This window comes from Rhododendron vialii, chromosome 11a (genome assembly GCF_030253575.1).
Source record: "Rhododendron vialii isolate Sample 1 chromosome 11a, ASM3025357v1".
NCBI classification, from domain to species: domain Eukaryota; kingdom Viridiplantae; phylum Streptophyta; class Magnoliopsida; order Ericales; family Ericaceae; genus Rhododendron; species Rhododendron vialii.
Window position 1 is genome coordinate 5,881,206 of NC_080567.1, and position 14,626 is coordinate 5,895,831.

Here is a 14,626-nt window from a genome sequence, read left to right on the forward strand (position 1 = left end):
AATATATCAGTATATCATCGATAAACACGATAACGAAAGTATCCAAGAATGGCCGAAATACCCGATTCATCAGATCCATGAAAACCGCTGGAGCATTGGTCAAACCGAACGGCATAACCAAAAACTCATAATGACCATACCTGGTACGAAAAGCTGTCTTTGTTACATCACTGTCCCTTACCTTAATCTGATGATAGCCCGATCTCAAATCAATTTTGGAGAATACCGTAGCCCCGTGCAATTGATCAAACAAATCATCTATCCTCGGCAATGGATATTGGTTTCGAACTGTCACCTTGTTCAACTGTCGATAATCGATACACATACGCATGGAACCATCCTTCTTCTTGACAAATAAGACCGGTGCACCCCACGGCGATATACTAGGCTGAATGAAACCCCGATCTAACAATTCTTTCAACTGCACTTTCAATTCAAGCAACTCTGCCGGCGCCATACGATACGGAGTAATAGATATCGGATTAGTACCCGGCAATAATTCAATAGTGAACTCAACCTCACAGTCTGGCACGTACCCAGCAACTCATCCGGAAATACATCCTCAAACTCATTAACAATTGGTATCTCCTCTATTGCAGGTGCTTTCTTTTCGGTGTCAACCACATAAGCAATATACCCCTTACAACCATTACTCATCAAAGATTTGGCCTTAAATGCTGAAATAATACTAGTAGAACTCACTACTGAATCACCACAAAATTTTACCTTATCGCTATTTGGCAATTGAAATATAACTTCCTTACTAAAACAATCCATGACGGCATGATACCCCGATAAGAAATCCATACCCAAAATCACTTCAAAGTCAGTCATATCTAATGGTAACAAATCTACCAATAACCTCTTTCCCCCAACCACCAATCCACAACTCGCGTAACACACATTAACAACTACTACTTCACCCACCGGTGTAGAAATAGCTAAAGCAATATTTAAAAGTTCAGCAGGCTAATCTAAATGTTTAATGAAAGCATTAGATACAAAAGAATGTGTAGACCCAGGGTCTAGCAACACACGTGCATAAGTACTAGAAACAACCAAAGTACCTGTCACTACCCCTTGCGAAGCTTGTGCCCCGTGACGTGTGATTGCAAACACTCTACCTAGTGCTGTAGAACTACCAGCTCCCCCACCTCTACCTCCTTGCACACTACCCATAGAAGATGCCACTGGTGCTTGTGCCCGGGGACATTGCGCTGCCATGTGCGCTGCCTCACCACAAGTAAAGCACCTGAAACCCTTTGTTGTATTCAGACAATCCCTCATCAAATGATCCATTGATCCACAGTTAAAACATCGACGAGTCATTGTTGTAGCACCACTTACTGTCTGTCTACTAGGTCCCTGTTCTGCCTTCCCCTTCCACCACCCCGTGGAACCCCCTTGTGATTTCTCGAAATCTTGAGTTCTGGTAACCTGAGATTTTTGACCCCCACCCTTGCTAGTACCTCCTCCAGACTTACCAAATGCCACTCCTTCTATCTTGCTTTTCTTGTTTGACTCCCGGCTATCATTATAGTCCTGAATATCCTTCCCTACCTCCTAGCCATTTCCACCAACCGAGCATATTCCTCTTGTTCATAGGTAGTCAACCTCGTAGCTACCTTCGATGAAAGCCCTTTTCGAAATTGCTGACATCTTTTCTCTTCCATATTCACCAAGTCTGGAGCATATTTCGACAATTTTGCAAACCTAGCTTCATACTCTGGAACAGTCATACCATTCTGCCTTAATTCAATAAATGCCGCTTCCTGGTCCAACTTCCAACTCTTCGGAAATAGTGATCATTGAACCCTTTAACAAAGCGCTCCCACGTCACCACTCGCGGTACCGCCGGTATAACTCTTGGCAGAGGGGCAGTCCACTGCCTCTCAAACGACTCCCACCAATCCCGAGCACTACCTTTCAAGCTAAAAGTTGCTAATGTCACCTTTTGTGCGTCGGTCACTCCCATAGCCTTCAACACCCGCTCCACAGATTTAAGCCATTCCTTAGCATCACTGGGGTCAATTGCCCCCTCAAACTCCACAGTGAATAGCTTTTTGAACCTTTCAAGTAAACCAGTGCCCGTTCCACGAGTCATTGCCTCAGTAGTCTGCCATTGCATAAGAGCTGCTTCTTGTTCTGCAAGCAAGGCTACAGCCGCAAGAAGTTTATCAGCATCCCCCACAATCGGCTGCTGTAAAGGAACTTCAGGTTGCTCAACCTCATCATCACCAGACGCAGCGTCCCCAGCATGAACTGTATGCTCCGAAGCCATTTCTCAAATATCTGTTCCAATAACTTTAACAACCAATAGCAAACACAATTTTAGAGATATAACTCACCTATTAGTCAATGCTACCCCTATACAACAAACACAAAACTCCTATGGTCCACTACCAAAACCCCCAATCGATTATCAACACAGAGACTAGAAAGTACTAGCTCTGATACCAAGTTATCACGCCTCGTCCCGGAATGACACCCGAAGTGGGCCTGAACCGACACGACCACGTGGCATTCCACACCAAAGAATAAAATCTAAACGATAAACCATGCACATAACAGAGTAAAACCCCAGCGGAAGACTTAACTTTAACATAAACAACGTGTCAACAATTTTACGAACTTACATAATACGTAAGTTGCTGCCTCTTATCCCAACATAAGTAATTAAAACATTTACAGAGTTTCCCACATAATTAAAAAAACTTGAAATCATAAAGTACTTGACAATCTTAGTCACAAAATGAGTTTAACAAAAATTAGAGTTTGACCCATTACAACCAACTCGACCCAAAAACACCAACACTCGATACTAATCCAAGTGTCCCCAAAATGCCGACCGGTAGTGGACCAACTCTACGACCACCTGTGACCTGGCAATCCAAAAAGGAAAACCAGAGTGTGTGAGATATAGAATACATTCAATAAAATACCACAGAGCACTACAACACGAATAGCCTATTGCAAGGAAAATATTTTCGTTGCTAAATCATAAATTTCCTCGCTGAATGTATTAGCGAGGAATATTTTTGTCGCCAAGTTTCCTCGCTAAAACGTTGTCGCAGAAGCTTACAGCGAGGAAAATAATTTCCTCGCAAATTGTTGACAATTTGCGAGGAAAAAATTCCTCGCCAAAAATGGTTTGCGAGGAAAAAAGTCCTCGCCAAAAACACAAAATTCCTCGCCCAAACCGTAGACAGGACATGAATGAAAGTAATAGGCGAGGAAAAAATTCCTCGCCAAAAATGATCTATGAGGAAAAAAAGTCCTCGCCAAAAAGCAAAATTCCTCGCACGAACACTAGACATGACATGAATGAAAATAATAGGCTCAACAATTTGCGAGGAAAAAATTCCTCGCCAAAAATGGTTTGCGAGGAAAAAAGTCCTCGCCAAAAACACAAAATTCCTCGCCCAAACCGTAGACAGGACATGAATGAAAGTAATAGGCGAGGAAAAAATTCCTCGCCAAAAATGATCTATGAGGAAAAAAAGTCCTCGCCAAAAAGCAAAATTCCTCGCACGAACACTAGACATGACATGAATGAAAATAATAGGCGAGGAATAAATTTGTCACTAGCAAAGTAATTTCCTAGCAGAAAATGGCCTGTTGTAGGCTTTCAGAGACAAATTTTTTCCTCGCTAATGTTACATATACGCAACAAAAAAAAACAGCCTATTGCAAGCAATGAATACTTCTCCTTAGTCCTTGCAAACATTTTTTATACATTCCCTGCTCATGTTTAGATTCTATCACCACCTCATACAACCATGGACAATCATAACCATAAATAACAAAAATCTGTTAGCTTTCAAGAAAACAAATTGTCATTACTGTGAAACATTAGCCAAATCCTTTCAACTACAAAGTTTAGCCCTAGGAAACAAAATATCAAGTTTACCACTACTATCGGGAAACAAAATATCAAGTTTAGCCCCAGGAAACAAAATATCAAGTTTACCACTACTTATGCTTTAGAATTTTCAAAAAGCATCATGGATCTTTCCAAAATACTACCACCTCGGGGCCAACTTTTGCAACGTATCCTTCTTTGAATTCCATCTCCCACAACCACGAACTCCAAAAAGAACATCGATCTTACATGCTGCCAAGAAAAAAAATAGCAAACATATCAAAGAAAGTAAGAAACCATCAAATATGCAGTTAAATATTTATATACACCTTTGCACAATATGAATAGCACAAAAGATTCATAATCCACCATTGCATAATCCTAAATAACACCACGAGTAGAGAAACATAGTGAAGAAACTGGCAAGACTCAACCACTGCTCTGCAGTTGCATTCCAAGAATGAGCAAAAAGTGCATAAAAAATACTAAATTGATAGTTATCGAACCACCTTTGTAATATAATCACACATGGGGCAAAAAACAGAGTACACTAACTCACACATGGGGCAAAAAACAGAGTACTCAAATTGCAATTATTTTCCAAGTCATAAACCAAGGTCAAACTCTGGTTCAAAACTGTCAAAAACCAAGTCATTATAGCAGTTAAAAGCAGTCACAAATACAGTTGAAAACCAGTCACAAAACACAATCGAAAACTTGCTTCAAAACCAGCCACAAACATAGTTCAAACCTTCTTCAAAACCAGTCAAAAACAAGGAAAATCTGGGCACAAAGAGGTCTGAAACTGGGCACAAACAGGTGACATTAAACTGCACAAAATGCACTCCATGCCTTGAGCTCTTCAATCGATCATCTACTATGGATCTGAAAGGAAGAGAGGTCGTCCTGTGTTGTTATGAGAGAGAGAGAGAGAGAGAGAGAGAGAGAGAGAATAGGGTTTTATCCGATTTCAGGAGTATTGGAGGTGAAATCCCATTTGTGCCCTTAAACAACTCACGTGTCTGTCATGTGCTGGGTTTACCGTCCAAAATCTTGGATGGCGTTAGGTTTTGGACCAAATAGGGTGGTATATGGATAGTTCGAGGACGAAGTAGGTTTTGGACCAATCTGGAAAAGCAGAAACTATAAAAGTAGAATCTATAACAGCAAACTATAATAGCCAACATACCAATCTGAAAAGAGTTTGAAAAGGATTAATGAATTCTACTGACCAATCAATCATTAGATGATGTTTCAGCACTCCCAACATGTCCAGTGTACCCTTTTTCAATGAGAAACTCCATCATGCTAGCATTTATCTTCTGCTGCTGCCTATTTGCCTCTAAAAGCTTCTCGATGGTCTCATTTTGTGCCTCTATTTTCATCTCGAGGCATGACACGTATTCATGGGTCGTGGCAGAGGAGGAAGGCCGCAAGCCAAGTGCTTTTTCAGCGCAGTTTCAGATGTGGTCCTAATAGATGGTGAAGGCCTCAAGCCAAGTCCTTTCACATAACCTGGTCTCTGTTTCAGCACCGTGACGGACATCTGCTCCCCTGTTAATGGGGTAGCACCTTCCTGATTAAGTGTAGCATCTACTCGGACCATTTCCTCCTGCCATTTTTTATGAATTGAAACAACATAAGTAAATTGAATCGTTGATTTTCTATCCACACAAATTACTTGATATACGTACATAGTTAGTCTGGCATTTTGGAGCAATCCACTCGCCCGTGCCCTCATTATAGTGAGTGGATTTATAGAACTCCGGCAATTTAGGCAGTTGACCCCCATTTTTTAGAGCCTGAGATGTTATTTCATATTCAAGAGGTTAATTTAGCATGCCAATGAGCTTATCAAACGTAAAGAGAGAAACAAAAAAATGCACATGTTCATGTACTCTAACTGCTAGAGACTTCGTCCCGCATTTGTGCTTTGTCTTGTTACTGCGTCTATTTTCTATATTTTTCTCTGATCGAAGCTACAAGCACCAACAACCAACAAAAATAAGAAAACTCAGTACTTGAAACATAGAAATGAGCCCATGCTTAAATGGTAGGAACCTAATGACGACATGAACGTACACGTAAAGGAAAACTAGTACAAACCAAGCTACAACAAGGCAAACCAACCAAAGCTAAGATGACAGTTTTCTTAAAGATCAAACTACAAAATATTGTGGCATGTTATCCAAGTCTAAGTGCATAGTCACTCCATGGTCAACTCTCAAGGCCTAATACTTGATTCAAGTTTTAGAGTGTTCTTTAACTATCATGAGTGCCCAAACATTGAAACAAGTACAATATAGAATGGTAAAAGTTTTTCCCAGCTTCCCATTCCCCCTATATCATTCGCATTGTTTTTCCTCGTCCACCTGATGATTCCGGCTTCTACTTCCTCATCTAGGAACTATGATTCGAGGCCTGACATCTTCCATAAGCTATCAAGGAAAAAGAAAGCTCTCTCCGTAGAGCAACCAGATCATATTTTTTAATGAGCAAAGCTGCAGAAATTATAATGAAGAAAGACAGGAAAACAAAAGGGAAAAACGTCTATAATCCAAATTATTACATGGGAAGCCACAACCACATTAGCATCTATATACGGGTAATATACAAAAATCCCGCTCAGATCACTTCAGCAATGCAAATGTTGAAGTAAATGAAATAAAGAACTTAGTCAAACCCTACCGAACATCATCTGATCTTGTCTTTACATTCTAACCAATCCGATTACTACGGTAAAGTGAATTGTCCGTGGTCCAAACTGCTAGAAACTCGGTGAGTGCATCATACAAAACCACTTGTATGAAATCCTACCTGTAGCTTTCCTCAGCATATGGACAAAGTTTATGAGATCATTCATTCTCGAGAAGAACTAAAACTAATAAGCCACAGGCCTATACAAAACCAAATTATACATGAATATGCCATAAGCCAATACGACTTGGACAGCATCAAAAGAACACAAACTAGGCCTTTCAAACTGGACAGCAACACTTGGATTTTACAATATTTTCCAAAGCCACTCAAGAACACAAGGCTGAATAAGGCAGCTTGATTGCTGCCTGAGGTAACAGACAAGAACAGCAGCAACTAGCTGTATAATAAGGCAGCACAACAGCATCCTAACTGGTCAGTAGCAACAAAACAACAGCAGAACAATGGACAATTGAATGTGTTGCTACAGTTAAGTTTAACAAAGCCTATGACAGGGTAGAATGGGACTTTTTAGAAGTTGTGATGTTGAAGATGGGTTTCGACAAAAAATGGGTACAATGGACAATTGAATGTGTTGCTACAGTTAAGTTTGAGGTGCAGGCCAATGGCGAATCGAGAACCAAAGTCTCTCCAGAAAGGGATCTTCGGCAAGGAGATCCTCTCTCTCCTTATTTGTTCCTTTTGGTCAAAGATGTGTTGTCAAAGCTTTTTATTTTTTATTTTGGGTAAAATAGCTTGAAATAGAAAAAGAGGCTAAGCAAATGTACAGCCTACAAGGGCATACCCCAGGAGGAATAAAAAAAGAAAAACAAAGATTGAGAAAAATGAGCTAAGCCAAGTGGCTACATTGATCTAAGCCAAGGGCTAAAAGGAAAATGAACCAATTGAGCCAAAGAGGCAAGCAGCCATCTAACCCAAGTAATACCAACTACACTATAAAGCTAGGCCGATTTAAATCCACGTGTTTCCATTCCATCTTAGAGATGGGACGGAAACACATGCCAAAAGAAGGAATACACAGAAAGGACAGCCATAAAGCTACAACAGCAGATGAGGGAACACAGTCATAACAGTTAGCTACATTCAGTACGGGCAGCAACCATTTGAAGTAGCTACACCAAGCAAAACAACAGCAGTAGAGGATGACAAGCAACCACAGTACAGCAGCTGTCTGCTGCCAGCAGCAGCAGCAAACATCATCAAACAGAATCAGCAGCAAGCAGAATCAGCAGTCCTTATAGAAACTATGAAAATGACCTTAGCTGTCAAAAGAGAACCTACAGTTAACACCCAAGGAAGGACATCTATTACATAAATTCATGGAGGTTTGCCATGCAGTCAACAGTTTTGTTCTGTTTTGTAAGGTTTCTCTTGCACTTGTTTTGGGTGGACTTCTTGTCCTCAGAAACTCTTACACTTGTCTTCCTCCTCTTTGAAATACTCCGTATTCTTTTGTTGTTGCTGATAATAAACAAAATGAACACAACAGCAAAACAAACTATAACGAACCAAATAAGAGTTAAAGGCTCGGTGCAATGAACTTTGGCTGATGTGAACATTGCCCTAGTTTTGCATCACAACATCAAGTGGATCTAAATATGATTCGTAGGCCCAGCATTGCAAGCTTTAACATGAAAGTAAACAAGCAGGACATTCGTGGTTTGACTTGTCAAAGTTGAGATATATTTGATGTCCCAAGTAACTTTCTGATTCAGAATTCAAGAACTTTAATATGACAATACTTATCTACTAACACATCATGCATGAGGATATTGTTGAACTACCATTTCTTTCTCTCTTTTTCCGTACAACTAAAAGTTAGCCTTTAGTCCTCTGCTTCTCCGATAAAAGACATGTTGAGTTGCAAATATTTTTTAAGAAGCAATACTTGTCAGGTTTGCGTAGTTTTTTCTTAACTCTTTTCTTTTTACGCCCCTTTCTTTTTATATTATCAGTATTTTCATTTACAAATCACGCATATCTAACTTATAGTTAATAACTATGAAAAGAAGGAGGGTGACAAAGAGTGGGAGTTGTATTCCCTTGGTTAGCTTTTCTTCAACAAATATAAAGAGGTCACTTTTTGGTTACAGATCAAAAGCCTACCAATGCATACAAAGGTTCCAATTCGAGCGACAGCCAAAACAGCCAGGAAGGGTGCAGAACGTGGTAGGGGCATTGATGAGTCCAAAAGTCATAACCAAATCACCCCCTCTTCTTTTTTTCTTTGGCTAAAGACGAATACAATACGAAACAGGAGTGAAAAGTTGAAAGGCAATAAACTAAACATGTAATATATTATAACTTATGGTGGACAATAAGGGCCGATTTTCTAACATAATATTACTACTGGTACTTGTTTATACTCTAGTGGTCCCTCCTTTGAAGATTCCTTAGCCGCAGAGTTGTGAGAATGACACAAACAAAACAATAGCACAAACATATCGAATAAAATACTCATTCCTAGAAGTGTTTGATTTTATAGTTCCGTGACAGTGTGTTCTGACCCCTAGTAGTTGAGTTCGAAGCGAAGCGAAGTAATTGGCCCCATTTTTTTTGGGATTTGGGTTTTAAACTAAAAAAAATGGTTTCTTCACTACCCAATTCGGCCTAAACTTCTTTGCAGCTAGTTCCAACTCCCTCGAGAACAATAACACAGAACTGTCGGCACCCTTTTTTGGGGATTTAGGTTTTAAAGTAAAAATATTGTTTCTTCAGTACCCAAATCAGCCAAATCTTCTTCTTTGAAACTAGTTCCACCTCCGATCTATCAAGAACAACGAAGACCAATTTTAAAAAAGAAAAAAACCCACTACCCATCGTTGACTTCGGAATCATCGTCCAACAAAACGATTTCTACAGAAGAAAAAACTCACCTTGGCACAGGATAAGAGAGGGAGAACAACGAAGACCATGCAATTTTTAAAAAAGAAAAAAACCCACTATCCATATCGTCGATTTCGGAATCATCCCAAAATGATTTCTATCTACAAAAGAAAAAACCCACCTTCGCATAGGATAAGAGAGGGAGTGGATTATACCTGTATTTCTGAGATTGTCCGGCTAGTGGAGCTCAGAACGTCGACTTCAGAATCATCGTCGACTTCGGAGAGAGAAGAACAGAGATGTGCGAACTGCGAAGAGGGGAAGAGAGGAATTGTGAGTCTGGAATTTCATTCCCTGAACTTAACCCCTCCCAAACGACGTCGTTTAGGACTCTTTTAATTTTAGGGGCAATTTTTCCCCTTGTACGGAAATTCCGAGTCCCGCTAACCCATCAGCATTTTTCCCCCGACTGGCGCCAAAAAGTTGGGGAAAAATCAGCGATGAAAAATTTTCCTCGCCTTAGATTTCCTTTTGCAAGGAAAATGTAAATTCCTCGCTATAAACGATTTTTGGGCGACAAAAACTGTTTTCCTCGCCTATTATTACCTTGTCAAATGGATTCTGCGAGGAAATTTGGTTTTCCTCGCAAATTGTCACTCTTTAGCGACAAAATAAAATTTCCTCACTAATTTTCCTCGCAAAAGGTCGTTCGTGTTGTAGTGGAGCCCGAAGGAATATCTCACTTGAATGTAAACCACACAAAACTCAACATAAGTACTCAATCGTATAACCACATGTGTAAACACCAACATACAGTGGCACGTCTGCCACATCCCATGTACCCAAGGTATTGTGTCCCGCACACCACATTTCCATTCACCGTTAATTAGACGGCATAACCCACGATATGGTGTGACTCACTCCACAATCCTTTAGCGAGTACAATCAACACCCAACAAACACATATCATTAACTAAATCCCAATTAGCATGATATACAATCACCACCATGTAATACTTTATTGAACATAACCATATCAAACACACTCACCTTTGTGTCGACCGAAGTATGCCAAACTAAGATTTCGGTACCTCCCGAATGACCGGCTCTTTACCTAGCCACAAGTTAACTCATATTAGTTACTAATTCAACAAACACTTGGCACAATGTTATAAAGCTAATAAGAAGCTAAATAATGTCTAACGGATACAAATATGTCCAAGTCCATACCTAAAAGTATCCCACGATAAGTGTGAAACTCAAACACTTTCCAATTCTCCAAAAAAAACAACATATTCCACAACCAATCTGTCTTAGAATGATCATAACATTTAATAGGTTTAGAACTAGTTCATGAGACCACCACCGTTAGAAATTACACTTCCGGTACAAGAATTTTGGTATAAAGTTTGCCCAACATAGTGTCCGAACGACAAAGTTATGCTTGTCCGAAGTTACTCACACAACTGTCCAAAATTACAGATTTTGCACGTCCACCAACTTCAAACCAAAAACTGATTTAACCTATAACAAAACAAGCCACAAACCCTACATATTCAGAAAGGCATACAAGTCTAGTTTCCAAATAAAAAATCGGTGCGCAAACTCGATACCCAAACTAAAAGATATGACTGTTTTTCCCAAGACATGTCGGAACCACAAAGACAAAATCCAGCAGGATCACACCAAATTGTAAATTCTGCCAAACCTAGAATATGCCTCTAATAAACCCCAAATTTGGTACACACCATTATCACTCATCAAAGTTCAACCCTGATTTTTCCTTGATTTTTCAAAACAAAGGAACCTAGTCAAAATCACCCCCGAACTCAGAAATTCTGAGCAGAGCAACACAATTTCTAGCAGAACAGTTTGTGTTCGAAAATTCATAAAAAATCGAATACTTAATACTTTTTAGTAACTCCAACGCCAAAACATCTCCAATTTATCAATCTTTCAAACCCAAAAGGACCCATAATCAAGAGAATCGTTTAACCATAAAAAAAATTGATGAAAACCGCAGCTCTGTAAGCTGTCTGTTCAAAAACAGGAATCCTACCACAGCTTGGTTTACGATTTTTATTTTTTTTCCATATTTCTAAAAAAATTCTAAAACTTTAACACAATACAATAGACATACTATTGAACCCTTAGTAAAAATTCCAGAAATTAACAAGTTTTCTAAATACCTTGAATAATTTCGTGAAGAACAGACTAGGGTTTTTCTCCTCTTTATCTTCTCCGCTTTTTCTTCTCCTCTTTCCAACCGTCTCTCTCTCTCTCTCTCTCTCTCTCTCCCTCTCTCTCTCTATATACGTACACATTCACGTACGAGAGAAGAATGGGGAGAAATATCTCCCCAGGATACTCGTAAACCTACAAAAAGATTATCGTGTGCAAGCAAGACCTATTTTTAACTTATGTTCTAATCGCAAATCACCTATAAGACCCTCGCAAGTTCTATTGTTTATAGTTTTTAACCCCCAAAATATATAATTCAAGTAAAAGTAATTGAAATACCGAAATTTCCGAGGCGGGTATTACATTAATTGTATTGTTTATTAGGAAAATCTTAGTTTTAAAATCCCATAGTACTCTAAGTACATTATTGTATATATATATTTGTACATAGATGAATATATATATATATATATATATATATATATATATGTACTTGTACTAGGAGAGAGAGAGAGAGAGAGAGGGGGGGGAGAGGCCGAGAGAGAGAGAAGAGGAGAGAGAGAGAGAGTTGGCCGAGTGAGAGAGAGAGAGAGGGAGAGAGAGAGAGGAAGGAAGAGAGAGAAAGATTTGGTTGTACCTTGACATTGATCTTCCATGATCTTTTCCATATGTATGGTTATTTCCTTTCCTAGCAAATCTGTCTCCCATTGTCCTTTTATGTTTGTTTAAACACCAAATCTTGTACAACCCCTCTTTTCCTCCACCAAATCTTCCAAAATAAAATCCAAAGTACCAAAATCTAGCCATGCAAGCCTAGAACTAGGCCTTGATCTTTCAAAGGAAGCTTGACAAGTTGAATAAAAAAAGAGAAAATTCAAGATATAGAGAGAGAGAGAGGGGCCTGCCATGGGAAGAGAGAGAGGGAGAAATTTGGCTATAAATAGGACCCTTGTCCAAGCATTCAACTCACACCTTCACCTAGCAACTTCTCTTTCTAGAAAAACTTGTATTCTTCCTTTGTTCTTGCTTAGTTCTTCTTGTTCTTGAAGTTCTTTTTGTGTTCTTCAAGAAACTCGTCCTAAGCCGCCACTAAACCACCACCCGACCACCCTCTCGATCCAAAAGTAGTAGTAGTAGTAGTCAAGATCTAGTTTCAAGAGAAACCTTTCTCTTTCGAAGCTACCATAAGCATTCCGTAGGAAGTTACTCTGCCCGATCACCGATGTACTTTCCGTAGCCGCCCTACCGTCATGAAGTAAGGTAGAGTCCCTCGTCCATTAAACCCAAGTATAGTGTAGATCCATAGGTTGAGAAATATGATGTCCCTACTTTTTAGTTCAAAGTATAACTTGAAGTATTTTTTAAAGAAGATAAGGTTATCTATTGTTTATTATGTTTAGAATGCATGATGGTTAACAAACTCATTTTGCTAATGGTGGTATGAACATGTTGAATAAATTGACTTTTACTACAATAAACATATGTTGTTTTGAATTTCCCCATAAAGGAAGAAAGAACGGTTTTCGAAAGATAAGACTTTATCGTTGATAGAAGTATTCGTATTTTGATCTTTAGGATGGTTATGAGCATGATTACTAATATAGAATTGGATGATCTTGCTAGTTGTGTTTCAAGATTTTAATGAATGATTTAAGTTTACTATTGTGAAAAAGTCCTACCGCTGAGTCTATGCATGAGAACGAGACATGGAAAATAGGAAAGTAGAAACATGACGCCTAGGGTTTGTTAATGACAAGGTGTGTTTTGAAAAGGAGAAAAAGTTTTGAAACCCCAATGTCGCCGGACTTGCCCATCGTGGGAATGTGTGTGTGCGTTCCAATGGAGATCCGGAAAAGCGAAACTATTGTGAGGTTGTGTGTGTTCCAATGGGAATCCGGGAAAAGCGGAACCATTGTGAGGTTGTGTGTGTTCATTGTGAGGTTGTGTGTGTTCCAATGGAGATCCGAAAAGGCGGAACCATTGTGAGGTTGTGTGTGTTCCAATGGGAATCCAGGAAAAGCGGAACCATTGTGAGGTTGTGTGTGTTCCAATGGGAATCCGGGAAAGTGGAACCATTGTGAGGTTGTGTGTGTTCCAATGGGAATCCGAAAAAGCGAAACCATTGTGAGGTTGTGTGTGTTCCAATGGGAATCCGGAAAAGCGGAACCATTGTGAGGTTGTGTGTGTTCCAATGGGAATTCGGGAAAAGCGGAACCATTGTGAGGTTGTGTGCTTGACCGACCGGGTGTTAATAAATAAAGACTAAAAACGCGTCCCAAGCGTAGGACTCTCGACCAATGTAGCACAATAATTCCGGAAGTACCGGAGTCGAACCACAGAGACGGACGGACGGTGTTGACTCAATTGTGATGAACTTTAGTTTAATCTGGCTCTTAGGTAGCCACCCTTTGTTTGATCGATTGATTTACTACCTAAATCACTGAATTGATTTAATTAACTATAAATTTAAAGGAGAGTACAGCCGTGGGAACCCAGCGTCTGCAACTAGCCTAACCAATATTTACTCGGGACACAATTATTCAATTCACTGATCTCAGAATAAGAAAAAAGGGGTTCCTAATAAATGCCCACCACTTGTCACCAGCTCTCATGCGCATTTAAAATCTGATGATGCTTGGGTTTTGTTTATTAGAAAGGGATTTTCTTTCATATCCCAAAACTGTTGGAAAAACGAATTAATTCGTACCCGAGGTAAAACATTGATTAAACTAGTCACAGGACGCCTTCGTCCCGTGGCTGCACCCTGGGGAACTACTCACGCATGCTTGAAATAACAAAAAATAAAACCCTAGATCGAAACATGATCATCTATTGCAGAAGAGACGGAAAAAAAATAAAAGAAAGATCCACGTAGAATAGATAATAACGAACAACTTTAATTAACGAAGAAATTCGACAAACGTTACCAGAATCCAAGCGATTGAAAGAAATAGTGCAGAAAACTTAAGAACTGAGAGAAAACAAAACAACGTTAGTGAAAAGGCTGCTACGTAAAAGTCTGGAATGAAAAATCTACCC

General features: G+C 39.5%; 2 long non-coding RNA genes across 2 annotated transcripts; both read right to left on the reverse strand.

Annotated features, from left to right (window-relative positions):
• Window positions 1–2,691: 2,691 nt before the first annotated feature.
• Window positions 2,692–11,728, reverse strand: LOC131308220 (uncharacterized). The gene is made up of 3 exons (XR_009194385.1): window positions 11,596–11,728; window positions 10,457–10,520; window positions 2,692–2,882 (listed from the first exon to the last, which is right to left on the reverse strand). It is a non-coding gene; the product is annotated as an uncharacterized LOC131308220 (long non-coding RNA).
• On the reverse strand, window positions 3,707–5,964 carry LOC131308219 (uncharacterized). Its single transcript, XR_009194384.1, has 4 exons — window positions 5,749–5,964; window positions 5,557–5,664; window positions 5,095–5,474; window positions 3,707–4,114 (listed from the first exon to the last, which is right to left on the reverse strand). It is a non-coding gene; the product is annotated as an uncharacterized LOC131308219 (long non-coding RNA).
• Window positions 11,729–14,626: the final 2,898 nt, after the last annotated feature.